The 12,536-nt window shown below is 33.7% G+C and overlaps 1 protein-coding gene across 1 annotated transcript in view; it reads left to right on the top strand.

Annotated features, from left to right (window-relative positions):
- KHDRBS2 (KH RNA binding domain containing, signal transduction associated 2) overlaps nucleotides 1–12,536 on the top strand; it is a 1,203,795-nt gene that overhangs the window by 837,392 nt on the left and 353,867 nt on the right. The window lies entirely within an intron of this gene.

Genomic DNA, 12,536 nt, shown 5'->3' with positions numbered 1-12,536 from the left:
CAATAGCAATTCAGCAGTGTCCTTGTCAGGTGATTGATTTATGTGTCAACCAATAAGTATGTATGCTTTACTTTTGTTCTTGATAATCCTGCCTGTGTCAAAAAAAAAAATACATTTAGAAAAAATATATTTTTGTGTTACTGCTGCTAATTTGTAGCACTAGCAACTATTTTAACTTTATTTAAGGTTAAAGGATTATAAAAGTTTGTTAAAATGACATAATAAAAAACATTATTTGAAAGAACACATACAAAGCATCATATTGAACTTACTTGCAGTGGAAAACAAAGCTTATTTCTGCATAAATATATATAATTTTAAATCCTATTTGACGTCACAAAAGCCTGACCCTAAAAATGGTCATGTTTAGATCGTTCCATGTTGCCCAATCGTTGTCGACCCCAATTTGTATTTTCATTTTTGCTGTGTGCTCCTGATCGCATGCACATTACAAATGTAGTCTAAGACATGCACATTATTACATCTGTGGATTTTCCAAATGTTAAAAATGTTTTCCAAAACATTATGCTCGTTTATCTAGGGGTAATCCTGGTGCTAATACTGATGCTGCTCTGATTACATAAAGGTCACATGACCACAGCTCTAGTGATGTCGTAATTTTGTCAATGGACAAGAGCGCACGTGTAGGGAATGTGCACGCTACCTGGAACCGAGGCTAAAGAGAAAACTCAGGTTGCCCACTTTAATTGGCTAATGCAAATTAGCCTCACAGTGGATTTGGAAAGACGCCTGTTTTACACACAAGATTGTGGCAAAACCACTTAAAACAAAAAAGCAAGGTATTTGAACAATTTTACAAGTTATAATTAACTATGCAATAAACCAATATAAAAATGTTCCTTTTACATCCCTTTAAGCTGCTGTCTGTCTGCCTTGAAGACACTCAATAGAAAATTGTGGAAAATGCGATTTTATTTAAATTCCAAACAGTCCCATACTCGAATATCGGACTATATGAATGTTTCATTTTTTTTTGTCTGTGCACATTTCTAGTTCATAAATCATTGACTGCAGCATTACAGGGCACAATGTTACCATGCATAATATATATGCAGTATAAATGCTGTAATTCTGAGATTGTAAGATGAAAATAGGTTTAACAATCTAAATTTTAGATATGTGAGCATATACATGTTTTGTCTTTAATACTGTATTGCCATCAACACATACTATAGCATATGTTATATAATAGTTGTAAATTTACTGGTTAGTAACACAAAATGCTACCTAGAATTGAATGAATATTTTTGTGTTTACTACCAGGACTTAGCTTCGCAAATACAATTTAATATAGGCCCATGTTATTTGTGGAAATTCTAGTGTGAAATCATCTGTAAACAAGGTAGTTAAATGATTTTCTCCTTCCTAAGGAAGTTGCAGTCATTTTGTCATGGATAATTCCCCCTGTTGTTACAAGCTGTGATATAAACTTTTCATAGAGTTGGGTACACAATGACTCTGATTATTAATTTAAAATAAAATTGCATTTAAATGTTTGTTTTTTTACTACATGTAAATAATGTTTTCTTAACAAAGGCTGGTATATAAGCCGGAACATTGACTTTATGGATTGAAATATTTTTAAGGAATTCTGAATAAAAATTGTTAATTTTTAAAGAAAAGACATATGAGTGCCCTTAAGTCAAATACATTCTATACATAAAAGGGAGGAAGCACCCGGCTAAAAAATAATTAAAATGTTGTTAGTAAGTGCATAGTGACTCTGTACTATCTATAGGAATATATATATACAGGTATAGGTATTTATAGAACATTTTAGAAATATGTATTTACAATAAAAAGGGCATTATCCGGTAAGTGAAGAACATTGGAATGTGAAATATGTACAGTAACTATACAGTAGAGCATGAATTCATATGTACACACACACACACATATATATATATTTATTCATATACAAACATATACATATTTAGTCGTGTATGCATGTATCTCTATGTTAAAGCCCTTTGCAGCTTGTTTTTTCTGACACCTCATATCTTTGAGCCCTTATAACTTTTTAATGCAATATTTATTTCTTATAATAATTTTAATCAGACAGTGTTATTATAAGTGTAACTGTACTTTTAAATGTATTGTTGATGTTTTTTGTGCAACTTTTTTATTTTGTGTAACAGATAAACAGAGCTCTAAAGTCATACTAACCCGATGCACCTTAAATTTGATTTTGCTCAAGTGAATGCTTTTACTTTCAACTTGTAATACACACGCTTATTCTGACACACGCAAAGAGCGCTATATACCCCTTATCGCTCATGCACTACACTTAAAGGGACACTGAACCCAAATTTTTTCTTTCGTGATTCAGATAGAACATGAATTTTTTTTTTTTTAAATATTTATTTTTCACATTTTCAGTCAATACATACAGAAAAGAAAATAATTAGCAAAATAGACATAAATTGTAGAGACGCAGCTCCAGTTTGTTCTGTCATTGTCTTGGAGACACAGCTCCAAATTTGAAAATAAACAATTTCTGAACATAACTTGATCAGTGTAATGTCTTATTCTATATTTACATTTGACTTTCATAACTAGCTACCTCTATAACCATAATGAACCAGAACATATATAAATAAAAAAAAATAGATAACCCATCTCCCCTGCGCTCCTGCTCCCCACCAGCCCCACCGATAATATACTGCTTGATAATTATGATTCATCCCCACTGCCTCTCCTATTATCCCTCTACTGTTGTGGGAGCTCTCCTAATATTAGGAGCGACAATGTTATTGATTTCTGAGAAGGGGTTATAAATTGGATCTAATAAGGGCCCTATATCTAAGAACAATCTGTAGACTAATTCTGATAATACCATTTACAAGAATTTAAACTAAATAATAACCTTTTGACCCTTGTGGGTCCTCTATTTCAACTATCTTATCTTGGCCCGTTGTTATATTCTGAGTAATTTTACCTATATAGTTCCGTAATCTGTTACTTAACTATTATTTGGTTACATTTGCAATTCAGCTACTCCCTTGCGGGCGCTCGGAAAATTAATTATGATTAGTATAAACCGGAAGGAGGGGGGGATGGGCAACCCAGGGAGGGGCACGGGGGAAGGGGACGAGAGGAAGAGAAAAGAAAAAAAAAAAAAAAAAAGGAAAAATGATTCTTGGAAGAGAGAGGATAGTTTAGTTGTTACTTTCTCTTCACATCTTCATTTTCAGTGTCTTTACCAAATTCCTAGGAGAACTATATCTGAGTTCCTAAATGGATAAATTAAATGATCTATTTCTTCTTTTGGAAGGGTCTTTATAAATGCTGCCCATTTTTTGAAAAATCTATTGATATCTTGTGGTTCAAATAGTTTTGAGTCATACTGTTCTAAGATGCATTGCTTTTTTATGCAATTTATAATTTCTGATATGCTAGGGGTTGAAGTTTCCTTCCATTTTTTAAACAGTAAATATCTTGCTGCTAATATAGTAATATTAACAATAAATTCTTTATCTAAAGAAGGTCCTTCTTCTGTTCTAAGAAATATTATTTTTATATATGAGAGCGCAACATGGGTAATACCTATTCTCCTATCAAACCAAAATTCCACCTTCTTCCACATTGCTCTAACCTTTGGGCATTCCCATAGCATATGCTTAAGATTAGCTGCAACAAGTGAGCATTTTGAACATTTATTAAATTGAATATTCCCCCATCTATATCCCTTTTCCGGGGTAATATATGTCATATATAGTAGTTTCAGGTGTGACTCCCTCCATGTAGAGGAAAGTGTTGTCTGTTTAACGATTGATATGGATACTTGGGAGAATCCCTCATCTAGTCGAAGTGGGTCTATAATTGAATCCCATTTCAGTTCTATTTTTGTTATATTAGTTGGTCCTTTATTTGCATTGAGTAATTGATAGCAAGGAGAGATAGACATCTGGCCTTTTTTAACCAGCAATAAGCATTTCTCTAATGATCCTAACGACCAATTCCAGCCTGATGTACTAGTTAACTTCCAAGTATAATGTCTTAACTGAAGGTAGATAAAAAAACTTTTTGTGGGATATTAAATTCACTCCTAAGATCATTAAATGATTTAATGCAGTTCCCTGTTGTATCTATTAATTGTGCTACCCTTTCGAGTCCTTTTGTCTGCCATCTTTGGAGGGGTGATATTTGTAATCCTAATTCAAACTGCGGGTTACCCATTAGGGGTAAGTAATTTGAGATTTTTTCATTAACTTTTAATAGGTTGCAGATCTTTAGCCACGCTTTTATTGGAACAATAATAGAGTGAAATTTCTTAATCTCTCTTGGTATATCAGTGATTTTATTATGAATTAATGCTGTAGGGAGATAGGGGAAGGTTATACTCCTCTCTAAGTCATTGTCTGTTACGTAATCTTTACAATGAATCCAATCTGTTACTATACGGGCTAAAAAGACAAGATTATATAAACATAGATCAGGTAAGGCACATCCTCCATATTTTATAGGAAGGGACAATTTTTCAAGAGCAATTCTAGGTTTCTTGCCATGCCATATAAATTTTCTAAGTGATATGTTTAAGAGTCTTAAATCTTTTTGCTTTAATAGGATCGGTATATTCTGACATATGTAAAGGATTTTTGGCAATAGTATCATTTTGTATAAAGCAATTCGGCCAGAAAGAGAGATGAGAAGGTTCTGCCAATTCTTCAATGTATTTCTAGTAGTTTCTAAGATTGGATAAATGTTGAGAGAATACCACTGTTCTGGATTTGAGGAAATTATAATACCTAGGTATTTAAATGAATCAGTTGCAATCTTAAGCGGAATATTTTCTATAGGTTGTTTCGGGTGAGTTAACCAATACAGCTCAGACTTATTAGAATTTATCCTATATCCCGAGAATGAGCTAAACTGTGATATAATAGACAATAATTTGGGGATATTTCTCTGGATATTACTCATATATATTAGGATGTCATCCGCATATAATGAGATTTTCAATTCCTTTTTCCTTATTTTAATTCCTTCAATGTCCTGCCTAATTAAGATTGCTAGTGGTTCAATTGCCATATTGAAAAGCAATGGGGAAAGAGGGCAGCCTTGCCTTGTGCCCTTCGCAAGATGTATATCTATTGATTGCCTTGTATTAACTAACAGCTTCGTGTGTGCTTTCTTATAGAGATTATCAATAAATTTAGGAAATTGTCCTTTGAACCCGAATTGAGATAGTGTATGTAGTAAATGGTCATGATGAATCGAGTCGAATGCCTTTTTGGCATCGACTGAGATTATTGCTTTGTCTGAGTCATTTTGTTCACCACCTTGGGCTTGGGTCGGCTCTATTTTAACATAGTCAATAGTAAGAAATAATTAGCGGATTTTAGCTGAAAAATTTCTATTTGTCAGAAATCCTGCTTGACTTTTGTGTATTATGTGTGAAAGAGGAGCTTGTAATCTCTGTGCTAGTATGGATGTCAACAGTTTATAATCTACATTTAGTAGAGCAATAGGTCTATATGATTCTTTTTGAGATTTATCTTTGCCAGGTTTTAAGATAAGAGTTGTATAAGAAGCTGAAAAAACTGGCTGGTGGTGGGCTGCCCTCTTTATACAAATCATTAAATAGTTTTGTTAAGTATGGAACTATAGCCGGCGACAATAGTTTGTAAAATTCGCCGGGCAAGGCATCTGGGCCTGACGCTTTGTTGATAGGCAGATCCTCTATACCCTTCTTAACTTCTAGTTCTGTAATGGGAAGGTTGATTAATTCATTCATTTCTTCTGAAATTTTTAAGTATGAATTTTTTTTCCAAAAGTCTTCTCTTTCAGAATTATTTGACGGGTTTGAAGAGTAAAGGTCTTGATAATATTTTACCATTATGTTTAAGATCTCTTCTGACTCTGAGACTAATTTATCATTATTCTGAATAAATTCAATTGGAGTATTCCCTTTGTCTTGTTTAACTAATCTGGAAAGTAATTTTCCTGCCTTATTCCCGTATTTATATAATTGTGATTGAAGTCTTAATTCCTGTTGTGTGGCTTTATGTAATAGAAGAGAATCTCTATCTTTTTTTGCTTGTGCGTATATATTCCAGGTTCGAGCTGTTTTATTGACTATATAATTATTGTAAGCATTTGATAAGGATTTCATAATGATTTCTTCTCTTTTTTTGTACAACTTAGTTCTGTTAATATTATAAGCCAGTATCTCTCCCCTCATAACTGCCTTTGCAGTTTCCCAGAATAGCATTGGGCGATCTTCATATTCCCTATTAAAATGAGCATATTCTTCAAATTTTAAGTTTACTATCGTTTTAAATTCTGGGTCTGAAGCAAGATGTTGAGGGAAAAAAAATTGATTATTTCTAAAATTAGCATTTTGTGAATATATTTCAAGTGTTATTGGGGCATGATCCGAGATAGTAATTGGCAAGATACTGGCCTTAATTTGTAAGTTCAATAATTTCTCATCTACTAAGAATAAGTCAATTCTCGCAAGAGATTTGTGAGCCTTTGATAGACAGGTAAAGTTTCTACTCTCTGGGTTTTGGGATCTCCATATATCTTTTATTCTTAGATTATTAAATAATTTATTAAAAATTTTGGCTTCTAAATTATCTTTTTTTGTTTTCAGATTGTGTCTAAGTTTGTCTAAGGCATAATTAGGTGACATATTAAAGTCTCCTCCAATAATTAACATCCCTTCTATCTTGGAAAGAATCTTATTTTGTAAAGTCTCCCAAAAAGCATAATCAATAATATTTGGAGCATACAAATTACAAAGTGTATACACAGAATTACCATGTTTTATTTTTACAATTAAAAACCTTCCCTCTGGATCAGATTCAATAACCGTAGTTGTTGCCTTTATTTTTTTACCTATTAAAATTGCTACCCCCCGTTTCCTTCCTAGTGCTGGAGTAGCTATAACTTCTTTCACCCACAATTTTTTTAATTTATGAACTTCTTCTAATTTTATATGGGTTTCTTGAAGAAGAGCAATATCTACCTTCAGCTTTTTAAGATGTGAGATAATTGTATTCCTTTTTATTGGGGACGTAAGGCCACCAATATTCCAAGAAATCATTTTACAGTCATTTACTGTCATTTTTAATTAAAACAGGCATAATACCCAAAAAATAAAAACAAGACCAACAAGGGAGGGAGAAAAAAACAAAAACACATACACCCCTCTCGACTCCCTCCCCCCCGGGTCCCCCCCCAATCCCCCCCAACCCTGTCGTAATTGGTTTCCTGCAAGCTAGACCCCTATAAGATAACCTAATAACCAAGGTATCTCTTATCATGGTATCTACCCTATTTACAGACTGGATATTCATTATACATCTTATATAACAATTGTTCGCGTTAATGTTTTACTTATAATTTTAGTTACTATTTCAGTTTTTACCTTATACTTAGGGAACAGTTTGTTTTCAGCTTTTACCTTGTGCTTGGGGAGCAATTTGTTTTATATATTTCTCAGCTTCTTTAGCTGTCTCAAAAAATTTCACTTCATTGTTTATTGTTATTTTAAGTTTAGTTGGATATATTAGAGTAGCTTGATATCCCTGGTTTATCAAGCGTGTACAGATTGTTGCTAATTCTCGCCTTTTAGCTGTAGTTTCCGCTGAAAAGTCCTGGAAAAGCATAATTTTGGTGCTGCCCAGCGTAATGGGTTGCTTTTGTCTAAAGTGTTGGAGCAGGGTAAGTTTATCTTGGTAATTGAGTAGTTTAGCTATAATGGGTCTAGGTCGATCTTTACCTCTTTCCGAATTATACCATCCTAACCTGTGAGATCTTTCAACTATTATACGTGGATATGGTTGGGGCATCTGCAAAAGTTGTGGAATAGTTTCTGTAATTAATTTATTTAAATCCTCATACTGTTTATTTTCAGGAATACCTATTATTCTAATATTATTTCTTCTTGCCCGATTTTCTAGATCTTCTATTTTTAATTGCATTTTCAGTACTTTAGCATTTATTTCGTCTAGACTAGAGTTCTGGTTCAGGGTGGTATCTTCTAAGTCAGAGATTCTCTGCTCTGCCTCAGAGATTCTTTTAGAGAACTGTTGTACTTCTTTAGTTAAGGAATTGATATCATGCTTAATTTCTTCTTTCAACTGCTCAAACTTAGGGGAGAGGGCTTCTGAAATTTTGGTAACTAATGTCTGTATATCTAATTGTTCATTTACATTTAGTGGACTAATTGGGCGAGATTCTGCTACCATATCTTGCATGTTCTTATTTTTCCTCTCTCTTTGTTTTGTTGCCATGGCTGAGGGAGAAGTTCTGGCTTGTGCAGTGATATATTTATCCATAGATTGTGTAAAATTCTGTATCTGTGTTGTGGATTAAGTGATAGGGTTTAATAAAGGGGGAAGGAAAGGAATTTTCCAATCCCCATGTGTAAGTGAGGGAGAAGAAGAAGAAAAAAAAAAAAAAGGAAAAAGAGGGGAGAGTGAGTGAGGGGAGGAGAATATCACGTGAATAAGTGACAGTGAGTATAGTGCTGTGTTGTATTGCGTGAAGAATTGCAATGAAGAATTAAAGAGGAAAGGAAAGCAAGGGAGGAAACAAACAAAAAAAAAACAAAAAACGGGGGATTAGGAATCAATCCGTGTATTTCAGAACATCTCAGTTATGGAATTTTCATGTTAATTGGGGATATTTCTAAATCAAGATATATTATTATCTTTTTCTTTTTCCCCTTGTTTCCCTTTCTTTCCCTTTCCTTACTCTTATTTTTTTTGAATATGTGGTGGTAGCAGAATTGCCCTTTTTCCCCTTCTTTCTTTCTATGTCCTTCCAAAATCCTGCAGAGATCTAGTTAGGCTATGCAATATATTCACTTAAGGAGTACCCAATTTAGTATATTTTCGGAATATTTATAAGAAACTTGTAAGAAATACTATTAACAATTTACCTCTATAGAGCAGAGAACTGCTTCAGTCAATCCTGATAATCACAGTACTAAGCTGTTATCTGCTCAATTTCTGTTAGACCTAGTCTTTGTAAGCACTTTTAATTAATTAGGAATTCCTGGTGGAATTTCTCTTTCTTTCTTTTCCTCTCCCTCCACCCTGCCTTTTAAAAAAAAAAAGGAAAAAAAAAAAAGTTTTTTTTTTTTTTTAATTTATAAATTCCCTTAGGCAATTTTTCAACCTGGCAATATATTAATGTGCTCTTTAATTTTAACACCAAAGTGCAAAATTAAGATTTTGAGCTTAGGTATAATTAATACTCAAAATATATACTGCCCCAGCACTTTCTATTATGAATCAAAACTAATTAAGATCAGAAGCATACAGAGAAAGTGTATTTAAATGTAATAAATAAAGAAGACAAGAATATATTTATACGACGGCCTAATGTTAATTTTCAGCCCTTTTTAGTATATTTTTCACTTTAACTAGGGCGTAGTCAATAAGGCAATATAATTTTGATTTTATTCCATTAGGTGTGCATGCAATACTATTCCCTTTGCCACTATGTTTAAAAAGGATCTCGTATAATTAAATCAGTTTATACACCTGTATTTCTGTCTCACTATGTAACAAAAAACTTATAAAAAAAAAAAAAATACAAAAAAAAAAAATATATAAGAGGTGATATTAACCCTTAGATTTAGCAGTTTAAATCAGTGAGTCCTTGGCTCAATTATACATACTTCAATTATTTTTGCTCAATTAACCAGATATAACAAAAATAGGATTCTGATATATCATTTTTGCCTATTATTCATTGAGTTCTATACACCTAGGAAATTAGTAGTTAAAGATCTAATATTAATAACAAGCATCTCCTAGTATAGCAAAAATACAATTTCTCTTTTTATATTCAGCAACTGTTGCTTTAAAAAGTATGTATCAGTCTCACACACATAGGATAAGTAAAAAAAAAAAAAAAAAAAAAAGGAAAAAAAAAACATACAATCAAAGAAAAAGAACAGCCACTGGCCAAACTGTTACTGAACTTAGTTAAGATTCACTAAGACACTTATAAATCATATATTATTAAGCATAAACAATTTTTTCCTTCAAGCTCACTTAGTCATTTATGTTCATTTATGGGGAAACCGTGTCTTAAGAGAGTTTATTTTAAACTTCACATAGATCCTTTAGTATTCCCCAGCTTATGAGCCAGCAATAAGTTCAGAGTCACTTATATAGTAAGAAATGGAAGCCTAAATCAGTCCGGCTACTAAAAAAAATATATAAGAGGTTACCCAAGGAGCCTGGATTCCGAATTAGTACCTGTCCCAGTTCACAGGACCTCTTGTTCCCTGGAAGCCGATTCTGCTGGAGGGTAATCTTCAATTTGAAGCCAGGGCTCCCCCACGCAGCATCGGTGGGGGGGAGCGAGACAAGATCAAGCCTCTTCTGATTCCGGCAGATAACGCCGGTCCTGCACAGCAAGGATCCACTCAGCAAAGGGCCGCCAGCAGCGCCATTAGGACTCACACGCAGCCTCCGTCCAAACCGGGGAGGACCGCCCGTCTCGGTCACGTGGAGGCTCCCAGTCTCAGAGCCAATACCAACGATGTTCCGCAGGAGCGACCAGGGAGCAACACCAATCACCGGAGCAGAACTTGCCTAGGCAGCGCCGTAATAGGTAAAGTCAGGTCTCAAAAATTCCTCTCCCCTTGCTTCACTGAATAATGCTTCAGCATGTGACTCAAGCCACTGCTGCTCTCCCCTTCACGCAGCACCGGTGGGAAGGGGGGGAGCAGGTAAGATACAGGGGGGGATAAGGAGCAGATTTTTTGGTCAGTCCCTTGAATTGCTGCTAATAGCAGCTTAGTGAGATGGAATACCACTATTGGAGTGCTGGAAGTATGTGGTAACTACTTAGAAAGAGCCACCCTAGGACCAGGGTTTGAAGCACAGGGTTTCCTGCCAGTAGCTCTTACAGGGAGCCAGAGAACAAGTGTTGCATGTCCTTGCACTTGTGCTCCTCCCACCAGCTTCCTCCCTAGAACATGAAATTTTAAACAACTTTCTAATTTACTCCTATTATCAAATTGTCTTTATTCTCTTGGTATCTCTATTTGAAATGAAAGAATGTAAGTTTAGATGCCGGACGATTTTTGGTGAACAACCTGGGTTGTCCTTGCTGATTGGTGGATAAATTCATCCACCAATAAAAAAAAGTGCTGTCCAGAGTCTGAACCAAGAAAAAAGCTTAGATGCCTAATTTTTTAAATAAAGATAGCAAGAGAATGAAGAAAAATTGATAATTTGAGTAAATTAGAAAGTTGTTTAAAATTACATGCTCTATCTGAATCACGAAAGAAAAAATTTGGGTTGTGTCCCTTTAATGCTACACTTGCAATCTAGCCCCTAATTGGCCTAAATCAAAATAACGCAAGAAGAAAGCAATCTTATATATATATATATATATATATATATATATATATATATATATATATATATATATATATATATATATATATACACACAAACAAAAAGGTATCGGCACACATCCATTTTCAAAAGCACAACATATTTTTTGAACTGCTGCAAAAAAATGCCTGCAAACAACATCAAGAGACAACTATTCTTTTTAAATAAAATTGGGATCTTAGTCACACAATATGGCCATATTTTGCTTAGCCAGTCACCACTTACAAGGTGCCCCAATATAGACTGGTCCTAACACTACAGTCCTTTTGCCACAGAGGGCTGAATCATTCCTGCTTTTACTCTTTATAATAGAATGAGACTCCCTAGCTTAATATTCACAACTCCATTACACTGTCATGAGCACACTTGAGCTTGGGTGGGGTGCTTAAACTTATATATATATATATATATATATATATATATATATATATATATATATATATATATATACACACATTTTTTTATGAGCCAGACGGGCATATCTATGTACATATAAGAGGGATAATATTAAAACCTAGTAGCCAAACGTAGAGCCATGGCTTGTTGTCTACAGGAATTGCCCCACCTTGTTTAATATAGTATTGCAGCATTTAAGGAAAACATGTTTATATCTTTGTTATCTTTCTATAAATATTATGTAATAAAGTAAATTAAATCATCACAGCCAGATTATTATTTTTTTATCAGTTAAAAAAGTCCAGTGCACAGCACATTTTTTTGTGGTAGAGAAGAAATTAATGTTTTACAGCCTATATGGTTCATTTTCCACAATCTGGGACAGTAAACAAAATTATATTTTGTTCTGTAATTACAGCCTTCAAAATCTTTAAAAACTAAATATGCAAGGTGGTTTCAAGAAAATGCTTTCTTAAGAACTGGGGCAAAAAAGTGAGATAAATCTAGTATTATTTGATTAGATCTTAAATCATATTTAGCAGAATATGAACAGCTGGATAGCATATTGATTAAATAAAACTGATTAGATATTATGCCAGAAGCACTTAAATAAAAAGCTAAGGCTCGGCTGACAAGCATCTGGTGATACTTGAAAAATCCAATTGTATTTCTACCATAATAGCAATAAAATGTGATGATTTTATTACAGAAAGCTGAGAGTTTCAGCTGGTGTACTAGAACATTAGC

Source organism: Bombina bombina, chromosome 4 (assembly GCF_027579735.1).
Source record: "Bombina bombina isolate aBomBom1 chromosome 4, aBomBom1.pri, whole genome shotgun sequence".
Classification (NCBI taxonomy): Eukaryota; Metazoa; Chordata; class Amphibia; order Anura; family Bombinatoridae; genus Bombina; species Bombina bombina.
This window is presented reverse-complemented; position numbering and strand designations above follow the sequence as displayed.